Genomic DNA, 20,804 nt, shown 5'->3' with positions numbered 1-20,804 from the left:
AGGAGCTGTGGTGAGGGGCACCCGGGTCCCGCCGGGCCACGGCTTGTATCTTACCCCCTTCGTGGGTTGCAGGTGTGGATGTAGTCTGGCTGCTGTCCTGTGTCGTCTGGTCTCTCTTTTAGGGAGAGTTGTATTTGTTGTATTTTAAAAAATATATGTGGTTTTGGGAGGAGATTTCCACTGCTCTACTCATGCCGCCATCTTGGCTCCACCTCCAAAGTGAGTGCTCTTTGAAAGTCTTACAGGGACAGGAACCTCAGAGCTGGATGGAAGTGTCCCAGGACACTCAGCCCAGCAGCTGTGAATCCTGTGGAACTCCAGGTGCCCTAACCCACTGGGTGGCAGCAGAGTCATGAGGCCCCTCACAGTGATAAACAGCCTCCTGCCAGACCCCCCTCTGGCACAGCACCACCATATCCAAGCGGCACCTGAGATCATCCACACTCAGAGCAGCCACTCACAGCCTCCTTAGCAGCCACCCAGGCCAGACACAGAGGCCCCGTCGGCATGCAGGTGCACAGCACAAGCTGCTGGAGGTCACCATTCTCAAAGGAAGGGAAGGTGACAGGCAAGCAGAAAGGGACTTTGTTCTTCCAGCTGACACACGTGCCAAATACCTATGGCTACCTCTATCACCATGAAAAGGCAGAAGAATTTGATACAGAACAGACTAACCCAGACATCCCCTGATAGGGAACCTGGGGAGATAGATTTAACCAATCTTCCTGAAAAATAATTCAAAAAAAAGGTGATAACCATACTGATGGAGCTGCAGAGAAAAGTACAAGAGCTAACCTAAAATTGGGAGGGAGAATGCAGAAAAAAACCAATCTCTGGAAGGATTTAAAAGTAGAATGGGCGAGGTGCAAGAGGTTGTTAATGGAATAGAAATCAGAGAAGAGGAATGCAGAGAAACTGATGCAGAGAGACATAAAAAGATTTTCAGGAATGAAAGAATATTAAGAGAACTGTGTGACCAATGCAAATGGAACAATATCTGCATTATAGGGATACCAGAAGAGGAAAGGTGTCGGGTCCCTTCCCTGTCTCTGACCCGCAGATGAAGGAAGAGATACGATTGTTCATCAAAGACCTTAAGGACCAGCCAGAGGACTCAGGGCATGACAGTGCAAGAGTGGTGCCAAGAAGGCATCTCTCATATTTATTGATAAAATGGTTGTTAACAACAATATTGGGGTTTCCATGCACAATCATTAATTAAGTCCAACTCTCAACAGTTTCACCTTCTGAAGGATAACGAACAAATCCTCATGGTGAATGAACACAGAAACTCTATCTGTCTTGGCTACTGTTTCTGTCTTGACTACGATCATGAACCATAAACAAGCCATCAAGGCAAAAGTGCTTATACATATGATTTTCATACTTTATATATAAATTCTATATAATTCCCACATTTCCCCCTTTTTGTTTTTAAAAGGCTTCAAGATAATGATTGTTGTAACTCAAGCGAAAGATCTGTTCTTAATTTTTTAAATATCAACTTAGCTGGACAAAAGCAACAGAGAATGCCTTGTATAAATGGGGGGACTAGGTTCTAAGCCTCGCCTCAGTTGGCCCCACCTATTCAGCTGTTGACCCTTTATGACTGTGCCTGTCTTAGGTTGTTCCTCCCATGAGGAATCTTACCTGTCTCTGGCTAACCAGCCATCTCCTGGGGCCACACAGGGAGAGAACGTGCGGAAAAAGGAGGCATTAGGAGTAGACTGATGTTTGTTTTCTTACTCTCACTCTTATGTCCAGCCTTAATCATAGAAATCACAAAATACAAAGATTTAGTGCACGGACTTTCATGAGTAACAATGCAAACAAAGGACAATCATTTTTTAGACATCACTTCTAGGAAAGTAGCATAAGCATGCATCAGTTTCAACAAACTGGTGACTATATGACGCATCCAGGCTATTAAGACTGGAAGGCAAATACACAAAAGAAACAGGCCTACAATTACTGGCCATATCCAGTGAAACCAAGAAAACCATTTAGGTAATTCAGGCATTTGAGAAAACTTATCAATAATATGATGAATATTGTCTATTTGATTGTGAATAGTATGAGAAAAGTCAGATTAAAACAAACATGCCTGGAAACTATTCACGTCCCATATATTCTTTTAACAATAGATACTCTATAGTAGCATGGCCTTGAAGTACTGCAACTCATACTTCTCCCAGTTCTTGGTTGAGTTCAGATAATACAGAAGCAGTCAGATTTGTTGTTTTACTGTATGCACAGGCCATCTTGGATATTTCGTTCTGCATTCCTACGATGAGTCCTGGAACTGGTAGGATGAATGCAGCAGCGACAGCTACAGCAACAGGATCTAACAACTTCAAGTTGTCATCACAATCAGGTGACAGGGCTCGAGAAATCTCTGTGTGTATATCCAGGATGGTCTATAAGAGCAGGAAGAATGCGTCCTACTCTACAAACACCTTGATAATGTGAAGAAAAGGCTTGATATGTTTTGTTATTGCATAAAAATACCTAGCCATTTGGAAGTCTATATCCAAAAGGCCATTTAACATGAATAGTAGAATTACAGTAAGAAGGAATATGAGTGCAATTAATGCATATACATTCAGAAACTCTAGTAGTACTGACAGGTAAGTTCAATTGAACTTCACGAGTAAGAACTTCAGGAGAGTGAGTAATGTTTATTCCTGAAATATTAGTGAAAACAGAAAAAAGGAGTCCTATACCTATCAAATTCTTCTTTAATAATCCACTAATAGAGTAATCTCCTGCTACACAAAAAGATGACTTGTTCAGTCCTTGACTTGCAAGTTGTAGCGACATATTAGGTGAAGAAAACTCCCTCTCTGGAGAGTGTGATATGTCTAAGTAGACATAACTTTTTATATAATATACCAGGAGTTCCTTTTTGATATTTCTCACAAGAATAATTGCCAATATCATTTCTGGTCAAAACTGTTTTATAAATGTCATAGTGAGTATTGTCTCTTTTAGACTGTTCAGTTGCATTATTCCATCCAAGCTTTCCTCCATACTTTTGTCTATATATCTCCTCACCATCTTTTTTCCATACTATAGGACCTACAGGAGTAGAGCAGGTAGATACACACTGAAGGACTACTCCTCGGCCTAAATATAGAGGACTGCTCACACTAGCTGTAATAGTGCAAGCTTGTGCAGTGTGTGTATGCATGAATGTTATCACCAAAAATAGAAGTAGAAACTTCACTATCCAGGAAGCTTCATTCCAGTGATGAAGTTTATTGGTGGCCATCCTCTGGAGCAGCTCTTTCTGAGGATGTTGATATTGGAAGTTCTTCTTCATATCGTATCTTAATTCTTTTTCTGGGTAGCCAAATCAAGCATTGATCCTCTGTAATGACACAAACAAACCCTTTGTCCCACACTTTGATAGGACCTTTATACCACTGCGAAGAACCTATTGGAGACCACCATACAGGAACTGCTGTTGTTTCAGGAAAATAAATATTATCAGAAAAATGTAATTCCATAGCTGATCGTCCATCACCTTTGAAAAGATCAAAATTAAGAACATGTAAAGCATGCATTAAGCATTGATCTGCTGTTAATTTTATCATATCCGGGAGTAATCCCCCTTTTTGTTTCAACAAATAATGTTTAAGAGTAAGATGTCAATGTTCAATTAGAGCTTGACCTGTAGAATTGTAAGGAATGCCTGTTTTATGAGTAATATTTTACAGCTGAAAAAATTTCTTTAGCGGAGAAGAGAGGTAAACTGGAGCATTGTCAGTTTTTATGGTGGCAGGAATGCCTAGTACTGCAAATGCTTGTAAAAGATGAGTGCTAACATGATGAGATCGTTCTCCTGGTAAAGCTGATGCCCATGAAGCGGAAGAATAAGTATCAATGGAAACATGAACATGTTTAAGAGTTCCAAATTCAGGAACAATAGTAACATCCATTTGCCACAGGGCATTAGGACGCGTTCCCCTGGGAACAGTTCCTGCTTGCAAATGAGGAGAATTAATTTGAGAACAGGTTGGACAAGAATTCAAGATATTGTGAGCTTCAGATGCAGAAAGGGAAAAATTCTTCTGTAAGGTGAAAGAAGGAACATGAGTCAGGCCATGATATCGTTGAGCTGGTGAGTAATTAACTAAAGAAACAAGCTTGTCTACCTTATCATTATAATATGATAAAGGACCTGGTTAATTAGAATGTGATCATCTATGAGTAATGAAGAAGGGATGTAGACGTTGATGGATACACACCTGTAATTGAGAAAATAAAGTGTTAATAGGAGATTGTCCGGTGCCCAATGTTGCAGTTTCTAATAAAGGAACAGAAAAGGCAGCATAAGCAGAGTCAGTAACAATATTGACAGGACCTGGAAAATCTTGCAAAGCTTGCAACATAGCATATAACTCATTTTGTTGTGCAGAAGTAAAAGATGTTTGAAAAGTTTTTGACAAACCAGAACAAGTTATATAGGCTGCTTTTAAAGATTTTGTACCATCTGTAAAACAGGTAACAGTATTTAATAATGGATTAGGAGAAGTTTTTTGAGGAAGGATCCATTGATGGCGCTGAAAAAATGAAAATAACTTATTCTTAGGGTAATGACAGTTAATATTTCCTAAATAATCTGAAAGTGCAATTTGCCAATGAGTATTTTCTTGAAATACTTGCATAATATTTTGTTTAGATAAAGGAACAATAATAGTGTGAGGGTCTTGACTAATCATCTGTCTTAGTCTCTGGTGTCCTTTAAGGATAATGGAGGCTACTTTGTCAATGTAAGGGTGTCAGGAGGGTTTAGTTTGATACTGCAAAAATATCCATTTTAACCAACCATCACATTGACAGAGCAATCCTGTAGGAGAATGAGGAGTAAAGTAGATTAATAAAAGTAAGGGTTTGTGCAGGTCAATTTTTGATAATTGAGCTTTTTGAATGTGTTGTTCTATCCAGTTGAGCTCTTCCTCAGCTTTTGAGGTTAAGTCTCTAGGACTATTAAGATCTGAGGGTCCTTTTAAAATATTAAAAAGATGTTGTAGTTTATAAGTAGGAATTCCTAATAATGTTCAGATCCAATTAATATCTCCTAAGAGCTTTTGAAAATCATTTAAAGTTTTAAGATGATCTCTCCTAATTTGAATTTTCTGAGGAATTATTGAATTTTCTTGAATTTTATTTCCCAAATAATTCATTGGTTATTGTATTTGTATTTTATCTGGCGCTATTTGTAATCCCCATTGTTTTAACTCAGTTTCAGTTTCATTGGGAATATTGGTAAGAGATAAATGCTTAGGCAGGGCTATGAGAATATGATCCATATAATGAATGATATAAGCTGAAAGCCATTTTTCACGTATAGGCTGAAGAGCTCTATGCACATAATTTTGACAAATTGTAGTGCTATTTAACATTCCTTGAGGAAGTACTTTCCATTGGAATCTTTCTGAAGGTGCCTGCAAATTTAAAGAAGGGACAGTAAAAGCAAACTTTTCCCTGTCCATTATAGCTAAAGGAATTGTAACAAAACAATCTTTAAGATCAATTATAGCCATGTTTCAGTCTTTTGGAACCATAGTTGGAGAAAGGAGGCCTTGTTGCAAAGGTCCCATAGGTTTAAGAACTGCATTAATTTGTCTTAAATCTTGTAAAAGTCTCCAATTTCCTGATTTCTTTTTTTAAACAAATACAGGAGAATTCCATGGGCTGGTGGAAAATTCTAACCTATCTAACTGAAGTTGTTCTTGAACTAATGTGTGTAGGGCTGCCAATTTTTCTTTATTGAGGGGCCATTGATCTACCCAAACAGGCGTCTCAGTAGTCCACTGTAATGGCATAGGAGCTGGCAGCCGTTTATCAATGACCCCTAAGAAAAAGATGGAACTGATGAAGGCTCATTAAAAGACAGTGTAGTATGCCATTGTTGCATTAAATCTCGTCCCCAGAGATTCATGCTACATCAACAATTAAAGGTTTAAACAAAGCTAATTGTTTTTCAGGACCGAGACAAAGCAAGGTAGCTGAACTTTGCCATACTTGAGAAGCTGTACTAATACCTGAAACTTGAATATGCTTCTCTTGTTTGGGCCAATTTTTTGGCCAATATTTAAGAGCAATTACAGATACATCAGCTCCTGTATCCAACAATCCTGTAAAAGACTTGCCTTGAATACTGATCTTGCGTTGAGGTCTATCAGATGTAATTTTTGTATTAAGCCATATTTGTTTATCTGTACTTCCAAATCCACCTTGTCCTCTCTCATAAGGTGTTGTTGAAGGTGGGAGATAGGGAACTAAAAGTAATTAAGCAATTCTTTCTCCTTGAGGTATACATAATTCCTTATCAGATGACACCATTATTTTAATCTCATCCATATAATCTTGATCAACAACTCCAGGTTTTACTATTAATCCTTTTAGAGTCCAGCTACTATGGCCTAAAAATAATCCTACAGAATTGGCTGGTAAAGGACCAAAAATTCCTGTACTAAGTAACTGAACTTCTTGTGATGGGTGTAAATATACAGATCGAGAAGAGGCAAGATCTACAGCAGTACTTCCTTTGGTTGCAGCTTGTAAATCATACCATGTTCTTTTACATGGAGAGGATACCTCTGTATTATTTTCTAGGGCCTCAGAGGCTCGCCTGATTTGACGTTTAAAGGCTGAGATTCATTGATAGGATTACCACCTTTATCAAATTTTGAACGACATTCATTAGTGTAAGATAAATTCTAGCCTGAATAAGCAGGCAAAGAGAGGCAACAAAGGGCCAGGTAAATTTAAATACCCCCCCCACCCCCACCCCCGAGGTTCTATGGCCTTCTTGCCAGAGGCCAGAGAAGTCATGCCCAGTTAGGGAGGTGGGGTGCTTATAAGGGATTAGGAGTGGGAGGGGTGTTGAGAGGTATGATTGGCTAAAGGTGACATAATAGACCACTAGAAACTTCTTTCCTTCCAAGAGGGAGGAGGCTGACATCCGGGTACCAGTTGGCACATCAGGATGGAATTCAGGGAGAGCTGTTCCCTTTCCATATACAGCATGGACTTTGGGGTCTGGTCTCTGGTCTCTGGTCTGTTCTCCCCCTATGGCATCTCTCTGTTCTGTTTGCATGTCCTTGTTTTTCCTTTCTCCAGCCTAACATTCCAGCCTTTTGGTCATAATGGGCGATGACTCAATCTGGCTACTTCCAGCTGACAAGGGGCATCATGGGGGTTTGAGGCTGGTATTAGGCTGAAAGAGGGGGTTCAGTGGGAAGAGGTGCATAACGGTGAAGTAACATCTGGTTGGTGGCGACTCGGGTCATCTGGGTTAGCCGCTGTTGGAGGAACCTGAGGACACAAGGGACAACTAAGAGTAAACCACAAACTGTTATTAAGGTGCCCAGTAAGGGCATTAGCCAGGCTATTATGAGGGACTGGAATTCTGGATCGAGTTTACATTTCAATGACTAGTATTAGGATTTAGTATAGATGAGACTGCATTATTGAAACAATACTTTTCTCTAATATCACCCTTATTTTTATTAGAAGTAGCTAGATTAAGAAAATAATTAACAGTTGGCTTGATTATTTGCATAAGTGCAGCAAGAAGAGCAATTGATTACATGGGCTCTTTTAAATATGCTTTGCTGGAACCTTTTGTAAGGAATTTCAGATTGGACTTTTAAGGGCCTCTTGAGGCCAGAAAGCTAAGCCAGACTTGCCATCAGGTTGTGCCTGCAGTACCTGTTCATTTGGGTGAATTCCTCTCTTCTTGAGGTTCCTGCACCTGCCAGGAAGTGACCTTCATTACTCACCTGGTAAGGCTGCAGGGAACTCTGTAAGCAAGGTACCAGGCCAGTTTTTTTAAGGGGGCTTTGTTGGCTCCATAAAGTCAATCTTAGTTCCTTAAAGCTGTCTGTTCATATCTGAGTTTACACACGTGTCTCTCAGGTATGACGTTCCAGTCAAAGCCTTGGTAGTATAACCAGGGTTTTTAATTGGTTCTCTTACAAGGAATGCAGGTTCTTATTGAACTTATGCAAATAAACATACTGCCATGAAACATAAAAATAGTCACTGAGAGATTTTAAATTCTGGAGGAATCAGGTAGAAAGATAAAGTTTCAATTCTTCTTATAGAGACAGTCATTTACTAAACTGTTGTCAGCTTAAGAGAAAAAGCTTAAAACACTTTATCAACAACATTTGAAACAAAAAGCCACAAAATCATCTTCTTTAGCTTACTTAATCTTATGTAACCAATACCTGTTCTGCTGAAATCTAGTTCTTTACTAGCTTAAGAGTAATAAAACAGTGAGTATAAATGGCAAAAGACTTACAAATGACTGTGATTAATGATCTGATGAAAGCTTACTGTAAGACAATTGACATAAGGAAATTCAGATATTTCTGTAACACAAAACATTCAGTAACAAAGTTCAGCATTATTCTCTTTGACAGTGCTTTCCAGGTAATCAAGCAGGTAATTATATATCAGATAAATAAGCCAAATTAGCTAAATACTTTCTCCAATGAGGAAAAAATTTCTCTGACATGTTCCAGGGACCCTCTGGAAAATATCAGAGTTAACTAGAGGCAAAAGCACCTTTTTTGAATTTGATTTTGGGAAGTTGTGAGAAGAAAGTTTTAAGGCACTTGCTTAAATAGGATTATAGGTTGGTATGAAGCAACACTTAGCAAATTGACTAGAATGACAACAAAGTACTTCAAAGGCAAATAAAGGTTACACAGTTGTTATCAAAGTTTAGCTTTTAGTCTTCTTACTAAGATATATTTTCTTAAAGACTGACAACTCACTGAGACTTTAAGCATAAGAAACTGCTTTGATAAAACAATTAGAAGAACTTTCTGCAGTCTTTCAATATTAAGAGCTAACAGTTAAGAAAACTTTGTCTTTTTCACTGCAAACAAAATTCTAATTTTGCTGTGTACTTGATACTGAGACTCATTTGCTTTAATTTTATATAGCAGGACCATAAAATTCTTCTACAAACTTTTTACAACTTTCTTTTATCAAAAGACATATTTTTTAGCATGAAGAAATGTTTTCCTTACTACTTCAAGTAGTTTTGATTAGAACTTAAAACTATTACTTTAACCTTCAGTGAACACTGAAAAATAGGCTACTGTAAACTGTTACACTAGCATTCTTCAGATTGATACATTTATGAACGTATATTATCATTTTTGGTAATGTTGCTTTATAGCACAATTTCTTATTAGGCACAAAATATGTCTAACTTAGCAAACTTTAAGAATTTTGGTTACTACAAAAATTCTCAGACTGCATATATATATACTGTTATACAGTATTACATTAATACAGTATTATTATTAAAATTTACTTGCTAGGCTTGTTTACTTATTTTTAGCAACTATGCTAGATTACTTACAAAACTTTTACTGAATGTTAGACAAAGCTAAGCTTTTAAGCATTTTACTCCTAAAAGATTTAGCAGATAACACTGACCTAAATGACCTTAGGTAAACTTAGGCAGCTGATAACAACAAGGACATGCCTGCCTCAGCTAAACTCAAATTAGCTTTCATGCTTAACATTTTTTACTAGATTCTCTGGAAGTTCTAGAATGCTCAATCTTCACAAGCACTTGTTTTTAAATAAAATATTTTCCATTTATACACTATGACACACAAACGTACAAACTGTGATACGACTACAGTCAGCAACACTTTTTTCATAAAAACATATACACAGATAGACAAACTGATACAAAGACTTGAGTCACTGAAATCTAATTGCCGTCTCTCTTCTCAGCTTCTTGTCTGTGGTTTTGGAACCAGAGGGCGGGAGGGGCGTGTTCTGGTGGGGGAAGAGGGCGGTGAAGTTGGATGGAGAGGGGGAGGGGTGGTGCAGCCACCGGAAGAGGAGAGCAGCAGGACAAGGGCATGTTTGAGAATGCAGGACTTTAAGATGGAGGTGACACGTGTGAAGACAAAGGACTTAAAGATGGTGGTGGAGAGAGGGGGAGGGGATTGCGAGCTGAGGGAGGCAGGTGACTGAGGTTTTCTGGTGAATCTGAAAAGGAAGGACTGAGCAGAGTAAGAGGCTGACAATCTTTAACTGGAGACCGGACCAGAAGAACTTGAGTTATAGAACACTTAACATAAAGGTTTTGACGGGAGTGCAAAGTCCAGAAAGCCTGCACATGTGGAATTTCATTCTACTTTCCACTCCAGAGGCAATAATTAATTAAGTCGGTGAGGAGGCTAAAATCAAAAGTTTCCTCAGGGGGCCAGTGAGATTGGTTGTCCAAGGGATACTGAGGCCTGGCCTCAGAGCAAAGGAAGACTAACTTCCATTTGCAGATTTCCTGGGACAAACAGAGTAGCCAGATTAGAAATGAGACACTGCAGCGGGGTCTGAGCCTCTGCTTTCATGGGCTGGTTCCTCACATCTGCGACCACTTCCCAAAAAATATCCCGCTGAGAGGAGCACCCAGCTCCCAAGTGCACTAAGTCAGGGGAGACGGCCTGGGAGCCTGGGTGAGAGACGTCTCCCCCACCGCAGGGCTAGGGACGAGTATCCCAGATACTCGCAATGGATGGGCTGAATGCCCGGACCTGGACATAGCTACGATTTCAGACAGACGAGGGGAAACAGAGTTAGGAAGGGAAGCAGACTGGGAGAAGCTGAGGGTCTCACTGGAAAATAATCTACGCAGCAGAGAGCAGGCTGATGTCCTGGGTTGGGGAAGGAGGGGGCAGGGCCGCCGGTGGCCGGTAGGGGCCCCACACTCACACTCCTCCCGGGTTTCAGCACCATATGTAAGATAAATTCTAGCCGCAATAAGCAGGCAAAGAGAGGCAAAAAAGGGCCAGGTAATTTATTTAAATACCCCCGGGTGAGGTTCTATGGCCTTCTTGCCGGAGGCCAGAGAAGGCATGCCCAGTTAGGGAGGTGGGGTGCTTATAAGGGATTAGGAGTGGGAGGAGTGGGCAAGCTATCCTAAGGGATGTTGAGAGTTATGATTGGCTAAAGGTGACATAATAGACAACTAGAAACTTTTTTCCTTCCAAGAGGAAGGAGGCTGACATCCGGGTCCCAGTTGGCACATCAGGATGGAATTCAGGGAGAGCTGTCCCCTTTCCATATACAGCACGGACTTTGGGGTCTGGTCTTTTCTCTCCCTATGGCATCTCTCTGTTCTGTTTGCATGTCCTTGTTTTTCCTTTCTCCAGCCTAACAATTAGACCAATGTATCTCTTTTTTACATTTTGGGCAAACAGATGGTAGTTTATTTTTAAAATTTGACTCTTTTGTTCTCTTCTGCAATCGGCAGTCTTTTTTCATATGCCCTTGTCTGCCACAACCAAAACACTTTAAATTTCCTGCATTTCTCCTTGACTTTCCTTTCATAGCACTTGCTAGTAAATTAGCTTGATATGTAGGAGAACCTATATCAGCACAGGCTTTGATATAATCTTCCATCCTAGTTCCTGCAGCGTTTAAAGGTCTAAGAACTCTCTGACACTCTGTATTCGCATTATCATAGGCTAGCATCTGTAACAACATATCTCTCAACTCTGGATGTGCTACTGTTTTTCTCAAATTATCTTGCAGTCTTGGAACAAAGTCAACATAGGACTCATTAAGCCCTTGTTTAAGTTTACTGAATGGCAAGACAGGCTTTCCAGCTGCTTGTATTTTCTCCCAGGCTTTTAAGCAACACAAACGTACTTGTGTTACTGCTACGTCTTCATATCTAACTTGTCTCTCTATCTGCAGCCAGTCTCCTTGTCCTGCTAGTTGTTCAGCAGTTATAAGAATTGGAGGATTGGCATGATGATTTCTCAAAGCTTGTACTTTTGCTTCCTCATACCACCAGGTTTTAAATTGTAAAAACTCAGAAGAGTCCAGACAAGTATGAGCCAACAAATCCCAATCATGAGGAATCATCCTTTCCTGTTCTGCTAACCCCCTCAAGAGACCCACAACGTATGGAGAATTAGTACCATATGAAGAAATAGCCTGTTTAAAATCTTTAAATATCTTGTAAGGAATAGGTGTATAAAGTGCTTTGACTCCTCCTTGTAGAAAATCAGGATCCTCACCTGGCCTAAAAGGAGTTAAACTAACTGGTGCTATTAAGGGTGTCAGATAAGCACCTATATCTCCTTCCCTCTGGGCTTTACGTATTCCTGCCGACGTTGCAGGAACACAGACTGGGGATTTTTTACGATGAGAGGAATGAACAGAACTCTCATCATCAGTCTCTGAAGAAGAGGAAGAGGAGGATGAAGAGGAGTTAGGTAGTTGTGGGGATGGAGATCACCTACTTGATTTTTCCACATCATCTAAGAGTTCTCTCTCACCCTCTTGTGTATCTGACCTGGTTTCAGACAGTGGGGGAGTTTGCAAAGGCTACAAGGTGAGAGTGATCAAATTACATAAAGACCAAACACGCACAGGGATGACGTTTCCCTGCCTGTGAGCCTTTTAAAAAATCTCTTAAAACATTATCCCAATCAGCTTGTTTAAGTGTCCCTTGTGCTGGTAGCCAATAACAATATTTTTTAATATACTTATAGCGTTGAGCAAAATCTTTTTTAGAAGTTTTCACTCCTGATGTTTTTAGGAGGGCACAGAGTAATTTTAAATAATAGTCCAGTTTAGTTGCTTTAGTTTCAGTTTGGCCCATTTTAGTGTCCCTGATGTCTTGATCCTGTTCCCTATGCACAATTTCCTAGGAATCTTACCAGACCAATGATCTTCGGAGCTTTCCCCACCTTAGAATTGCAAGTGCCACCGAGCGGAGGTTCTCCGCCCTTAGTTTTGACTGTCTTTCAGGTCCGTTAGGGTGCCACTTGTCGGGTCCCTTCCCTGTCTCAGACCAACAGATGAGGAAAGAGACGCAACTGTTCATCAAAGACATTAAGGACCAGCCAGGGGACTCAAGGCATGACAGCGCAAGAGTGGTGCCAAGAAGGCATCTCTCATATTTATTGATAAAATGGTTGTTAACAACAATATTGGGGTTTCCATGAACAATCATTAATTAAGTCCAACTCTCAACAGTTTCACCTTCTGAAGGATAACGAACAAATCCTCATAGTGAACGAACACAGAAACTCTTTCTGTCTTGGCTACTGTTTCTGTCTTGACTATGATCATGAACCATAAACAAACCATCAAGGCAAAAGTGCTTATATATATGATATTCATACTTTATATATAAATTCCATATAATTCCCACAGAAGGGAGAGAGAACGAGATAGAAACTGTCTTTGAAGGAATAATTGCTGAAAACCTCCCCAAACTGGGGGAGGAAATAGTCGCTCAGACCATGGAATCCCACAAGAACTCACAAGAGAAGGGACCCAAGAAGGACAACACCAAGACATATAATAATTAAACTAACAAAGATCAAGGACAAGGACAGAGTATTAAAGGCAATGAGAGAGAGAAAAAAGGTCACCTACAAAGGGAAACCCATCAGGTTATCATCAGACTTCTCAACAGAAACCTTACAGGCCAGAAGAGAATGGCATGATATATTTAATGCAATGAAACATAAGGATTAAACAAGGATACTATATCCAGCACAATTATCATTTAAATAGGAAGAAGGGATTAAACAATTCCAAGACAAGCAAAAGTTTAGGGAATTTGCCTAACACAAACCACCTCTACAGAGTATTCTAGAGGGACTGCTCTAGATGGAAACACTCCTAAAGCTAAATAGATTTCACCAGAGAAAATAAAATCACACCAAAGAGAGCAGACCAACCAAATACTAAAGGCAAAAAATAAAATCAACTACCCACAAAAGCAAAGGAAACACAAAAGAGGACAAAATAAAACACCTGACATATAAAGAATGGATGAAGAGGAATAAGAAGGGAGATAAAGAATCAGCAGACTCTGTTTATAATAGCTCAATAAGCAAGTTAAGTTAGGCAGCAAGATAGTAAAGAAGCTAACCTTGAAACTTTGGTAATCATGAATCTAAAGCCTGCAATGGCAATAAGTACATATCTTTCAATTCAACCTAAATGTAAATGGACTGGATGCACCAATCAAAAGACACAGAGTAATAGAATGGATAAAAAAGCAAGACCCATCTATATACTGCTTATAAGAGACTCACCTCAAACCCAAAGACATGCACAGACTAAAAGTCAAGGGATGGAAAAAGATATTGCATGCAAACAACAGGGAGAAAAAAGCAGGTGTTGTAGTACTAGTATCAGATAAAATATACTTCAAAACAAAGAAAGTAACAAGAGATAAAGAAGGACATTACATAATGATAAAGGGCTCAGTCCAACAAGAGGATATAACCATGATAAATATATATGCACCAAATACAGGAGCACCAACATATGTGAAACAAATACTAACAGAATTAAAGGAGGAGATAGAATGCAATGCATTCATTTTAGGAGCCTTCAAGACACCACTCACTCCAAAGGACAGATCCAAAGAACAGAAAATAAGTAAGGACACAGAGGCACTGAACAACACACTAGAACAGATGGACTTAATGTACATCTATAGAACTCTACATCTAAAAGCAACAGGATACACATTCTTCTCAAGTGCACATGGAGCATTCTCCAGAATAGATACATACTAGGCCACAAGAAGGGCCTCAGTAAATTCAAAAAATTGAAATTCTACCAACCAATTTCTCAGACCACAAAGATATAAAATCAGAAATACATAGTACAAAGAAAGTAAAAAGGCTCACAAACACATGGAGGCTTAACAATATACTCCTAAATCAATGACTAAATTAAAATAGAGATCAGGCAATATACAGAAACAAATGACAACAACAACACAAAGGCCCAACTTCTGTGGGACGCAGCAAAAGCAGTTTTAAGAGGAAAGTATATAGCAATCCAGGCATATATAAAGAAGGAAGAACAGATTAAGTAAAAAAGATGGCAGTGTGAGAGGAGAGACAGAGGCTTCCTCCTAACACTGGATGCAATTAGAAAATATAGTTGGTGCAACTAATCCTGAGAGAGCAAAAGGAAAGAGGACAGTGCCAGGCTGCATACACCTGGAGAAAAGAGCAGACCTCACTGAATGGGGTAATGTAACAGAGATGTGGCTTAGCAGGACCCAAGCCCTTCCCCCAGCCCAGGTCACCAACAGGAGTAAGAGAAACAGAGCAGGGAGGGAGTGGAAGGCTTGGGACTGCTGAATAACTAGCTCCAGAGATCTGCGCTGGGAGCACAAACCTATATTTCATGGTGCTTTCATCATACTCTTCTGAATATGGGGTTGGAAAGCTGGGACAGGTGGAGTTCCAGGGGAGACTGTGATTTCGGTCGCTTGTGAAAAGCAGGGATCCATATCTGGCTGTTCTGGTACAAAAGCATATATCAGTGTGCTTGGCCCACTGGTTCAGGCAGTGGAGACAGGCACAGCAGCCGGGAAATGGGAAACAGCTCTTTCCTCTCCCCAGACCCTAATACTGCTCTGCTGTGACCCACAACATTGTTTCAGGGGTGCAGCAGCTCTAGAGTAGAGCTTCTGGACACTAGAAGGATCCATATTCAAATATGAAATGCCAGTGGAACCTGGTCCAGAGTAAAATTATTAATACGACTCCTGAGAAAGATTTAAATGACATGGACCTCACAACTTTTCCTGAAAGGGAGTTCAAAATAAAAATCATCAACATGCTAATGGAGGTATGTAAAGACATCCAAGAACTCAGGAGTGGCATGATGTATTTAATGCAATGAAGCAGAGGGCCTGGAACCAAGATTACTTTATATGGCATGATTATCATTTAAATTTGAAGGAGGGATTTAACAATTTCCATATAAATAAAAGCTAAGAGAATTTACCTCCCACAAACCATCTTGACAGTCTATTTTGGAGGGACTGCTATAGATGGAAGTGTTCCTAAGGTTTAATAGCTGTCACCAGAGGTAATAAAACCACAGTAAAGAAAGTAGGACAGGGGGCGAAGCCAAGATGGCAGTGTGAGTAGAGCAGCAGAAATCTCCTCCAAAAACCACATATATCTATGAAAATATAACAAAGACAACTCTTCCTAAAATATAGACCAGAGGACACAGGACAACATCCAGACCACACCAACACCTGCGAGAATGCAGCACCTCGCAAAGGGGGTAAGATACAAATCCTGGCACGGCGGGTCTCAAGCACCCCTCCCCCCAGCTACCCAGTGCAAGTGCAGGGCCCTGGATACTAGGGAATCAGGGCAGCAAGAATGGTGAGCGGGTACTGGAGGCCAGCGCCAGAGGACAAAAGAAAAGCGAGCGGCAATTTTTTCTTTCTTTTGTGGTCGTTGTGTTGTTTTGGCGGATGGTTTTGGAAGTCTTAAAGGGGCAGGGCGGGACACTTAGTCCAGAGGTAGGGAATCCGGGGATCTCTGGGCACTCTAATGCCCTGGGCTGCAGGGAGCACGGAGGTCCCATACGGAGATGAATAGCCTAACAGCCGCTCCCCCTCCAACACAACTCCACCACTTTAGAGCAGCAGCCTGAGCCAGGACACGCCCACCGAAGCAGCAGAGATAAACTCCATGGCAGCTGGGCAGGAAGCAGAAGCCCTGTCTGCACGCAGCTATCCAGCACAAGCCACTAGAGATCGCTATTATCCCAGGAGAGGAAGGCTACAAACCAACAAGGAAAGTTCTTCCAGCTGTCACTACTGCCAGCGTGCAAACTATTCCTATCACCATGAAAAGACAAAATTACAGGCAAACAAAGATCACAGAGACACCAGAGAAGGAGACAGACCTAACCAGTCTCCCTGACAAAGAATTCAAAATAAAAATCATAAACATGCTGACAGAGATGCAGAGAAATACGCAAGAGAAATGGGATGAAGTATGGAGGGAGATCACAGATGCCAGAAAGGAGATAACAGAAATGAAACAAACTCTGGAAGGATTTATAAGTAGAATGGATAACATGCAAGAGGCCATTGATGGAACTGAAACCAGAGAACAGGAACACATAGAAGCTGACATAGAGAGAGATAAAAGGATCTCCAGGAATGAAACAATATTAAGAGAACTGTGTGACCAATCCAAAAGGAACAATATTTGTATTATAGGGATACCAGAAGAAGAAGAGAGAGGAAAAGGAATGGAAAGTATCTTGGAAGAAATAATTGCTGAAAACTTCCCCAAACTGGGGGAGGAAATAATAGAACAGACCACGGAAATACACAAAACATCCAACAGAAAGGATACAAGGAGGATGACACCAAGACAAATAATTATTAATATGGCAAAGATCAAGGACAAGGAAAGAGTTTTAAAGTCAGATAGAAAGAAAAAGGTCACCTATAAAGGAAAACCCATCAGGCTAACATCAGACTTCTCACCAGAAACCCTACAGGCCAGAAGAGAATGGCATGATATACTTAATGCAATGAAACAGAAGGGACTTGAACCAAGGATACTGTATCCAGCACGACTATCATTTAAATATGATGACGGGATTAAACGATTCCCAGAGAAGCAAAAGCTGAGGGAATTTGCTTCCCACAAACCACCTCTAAGGGCATCCTACAGGGACTGCTCTAGACAGGAGCACTCCTAGGAAGAGCACAGAACAAAAAACACCTACCACATGAAGAATGGACGAGGAGGAATAAAAAGGGAGAGAAGAAAAAAATCTCCAGACAGTGTATATAACAGCTCAATAAGTGAGCTAAGTTAGGCGGTAAGATACTAAAGAGGCTAACCTTGAACCTTTGGTAACCATGAATTTAAAGCCTTGCAATGGCAATAAGTAGATATCTTTCAATAGTCACCCTAAATGTAAATGGACTTAACGCACCAATCAAAACACACAGAGTAATAGAATGGATAAAAAAGCAAGACCCATCTATATGCTGCTTACAAGAAACTCACCTCAAACCCAAAGACATGTACAGACTAAAAGTCAAGGGATGGAAAAATATATTTCAGGCAAACAAGAGCGAGAAGAAAGCAGGGGTTGCAGTACTAATATCAGACAAAATAGACTTCAAAACAAAGAAAGTAACAAGAGATAAAGAAGGACACTACATAATGATAAACGGCTCGGTCCAGCAAGAGGATATAACCATTCTAAATATATATGCACCCAACACAGGAGCACCAACATATGTGAAACAAATACTAACAGAAGTAAAGGGGGAAATAGACTGCAATGCATTCATTTTAGGAGACTTCAACACACCACTCACCCCAAAGGATAATCCACCGGGCAGAAAATAAGTAAGGACACGGAAGCACTGAACAACACAGTAGAGCAGATAGAGCTAATAGACATCTATAGAACTCTACATCCAGAAGCATCAGGATATACATTCTTCTCAAGTGCACATGGGACATTCTTCAGAATAGACCACATACTAGCCCACAAAAAGAGCCTCAGCAAAATCCAAAATATTGAAATTCTACCAATCAATTTTTCAGACCACAAAGGTATAAAAGTAGAAATAAATAGTACAAAGAAAACAAAAAGGCTCACAAACACATGGAGGCTTAACAACTTGCTCCTAAATAATCAATGGATCAATGAACAAATTAAAATAGAGATCAAGGAATATATAGAAACGAATGACAACAACAACACAAAGCCCCAACTTCTGTGGGACGCAGTGAAAGCAGTCCTAAGAGGAAAGTATATAGCGATCCAGGCACACTTGAAGAAGGAAGAACAATGCCAAATGAATAGTCTAAAATCACAATTATCAAAATTGGAAAAAGAAGAACAAATGAGGCCTAAAGTCAGCAGAAGGAGGGACATAATAAATATCAGAGAAGAAATAAACAAAACTGAGAAGAATAAAACAATAGCAATAATCAGTGAAACCAAGAGCTGGTTCTTTGAGAAAATAAACAAAATAGATAAGCCTCTAGCCAAACTTATTAAGAGAAAAAGTGATTCACCACAAATCAACAGAATCAGAAATGAGAACGGAAAAATCAGGACAGACTCCACAGAAATACAAAGAATTACTAAAGACTACCATGAAAACCTATATGCCAAGATGCTGGAAAACCTAGAAGAAATGGACAACTTCCTAGAAAAATACAACCTTCCATGACTGACCAAGGAAGAAACACAAAAGTTAAACAAAGCAATTACGAGCAAAGAAATTGAAATGGTAATCAAAAAACTACCCAAGAACAAAGCACCTGGGATGGATGGATTTACCTCGGAATTTTATCAGACACACAGAGAAGAAATAATACCCATTCTCCTTAAACTTTTCCAAAAAATAGAAGAGGAGGGAATACACCCAAACTCATTCTATGAGGCCAACATCACCCTAATGCCAAAACCAGGCAAAAACCCCACCAAAAAAGAAAATTACAGACCAATATCCCTGATGAATGTAGATTGCAAAAATACTTAATAAAATATTAGCAAACCCAATTCAAAAGTATATCAAAAGGATTATACACCATGACCAAGTGGGATTCATCCCAGGGATACAAGGATGGTACAACATTCGAAAATTCATCAACATCATCCACCACATCAACAAAAAGAAAGACAAAAACCACATGATCATCTCCATAGATGCTGAAAAAGCATTTGACAAAGTTCAACACACATTCGTGATAAAAACTCCCAACAAAATGGGTATAGAGGGCAAGTACCTCAACATGATAAAGGCCATATATGATAAAACCACAGCTAACATCATACTGAACAGTGAGAGGCTGAAACCTTTTCCTCTGAGATCGGGAACAAGACAGGGATGCCCACTCTCCCCACTATTATTCAACATGGTAGTGGAGGTCCTAGCCACAGCAATTAGACAAAACAAAGAAATACAAGTAGTCCAAATTGGTAAAGAAGAAGTTAAACAGTCACTATTTGCAGATGAAATGATATTGTACATAAAAAAACCCCTAAAGACTCCACTCCAAAACTACTAAAACTGATACTGGAATTTAGTAAAGTAGCAGGATACAAAATTAACACATAGAAGTCTGTGGCTTTCCTATACACTAACAATGAACTAATAGAAAAAGAAATCAGGAACACAGTTACATTCACAATTGCATCAAAAAGAATAAAGTACTTAGGAATAAACCTTACCAAGGAAGTGAAAGATCTATACCCTGAAAACTACAAGACACTATTAAGAGATACTAAAGAGGACACTAACAAATGGAAACTCATCCCGTGCTCCTGGCTAGGAAGAATTAATATCGTCAAAATGGCCATTCTGCCCAAAGCAATATACAGATTTGATGCAATCCCCATCAAATTACCAAAAGCATTTTTCAACAAACTGGAACAAATAGTTCAAAAATTCATATGGAAACACCAAAGACCCCAAATAGCCAAAGCAATCCTGAAAATGAAGAATAAAGTGGGGGGAATCTCATTCCCCAACTTCAAGCTCTACCACAAAGCCACAGTAATCAAGACAGTTTGGTACTGGCACAAGAACAGAGCTACAGACCAGTGGAACAGAATAGAGACTCCAGACATTAACGCAAATATATATGGTCAACTAATATATGATAAAGGAGTCATGGACATATAATGGGGAAATGACCGTCTCCTCAACAGATGTTGCTGGCAAAAGTGGACAGTTACATGTAAGAGAATGAAATTGGATCAATGTCAAACCCCATACACAAAATTAAATTTGAAATGGATCAAAGACCTGAATGTAAGTCATGAAACCATAAAACTCCTAGAAAAAAACATAGGCAAAAATCTCTTGGACATAAACATGAGTGGCTTCTTCATGAATATATCTCCCCGGGCAAGCGAGAAAAAAGCGAAAATGAACAGGTGGGACTATATCAAGCTGAAAAGCTTCTGTACAGCAA

The 20,804-nt window shown here is 39.8% G+C and overlaps 1 long non-coding RNA gene across 3 annotated transcripts in view; it reads right to left on the bottom strand.

The window, feature by feature from the left end:
* The window catches only part of LOC140844444 (uncharacterized), a 116,432-nt gene that overhangs the window by 53,052 nt on the left and 42,576 nt on the right, over positions 1-20,804 (bottom strand). The window contains exon 3 of one of the 3 annotated variants that reach the window (XR_012122755.1): positions 1,651-3,370. This is a non-coding gene — a long non-coding RNA (uncharacterized lncRNA). Of the gene's footprint in view, positions 1-869; positions 3,371-20,804 lie in introns of those variants that run through there. The other 2 variants (XR_012122753.1, XR_012122752.1) reach the window with 2 other exon arrangements.

This window comes from Manis javanica, chromosome 11 (assembly GCF_040802235.1).
Source record: "Manis javanica isolate MJ-LG chromosome 11, MJ_LKY, whole genome shotgun sequence".
Taxonomy (NCBI): Eukaryota; Metazoa; Chordata; class Mammalia; order Pholidota; family Manidae; genus Manis; species Manis javanica.
The sequence above is the reverse complement of the archived record's forward strand: the minus strand, read 5'-3'. Positions and strand labels throughout refer to the sequence as shown.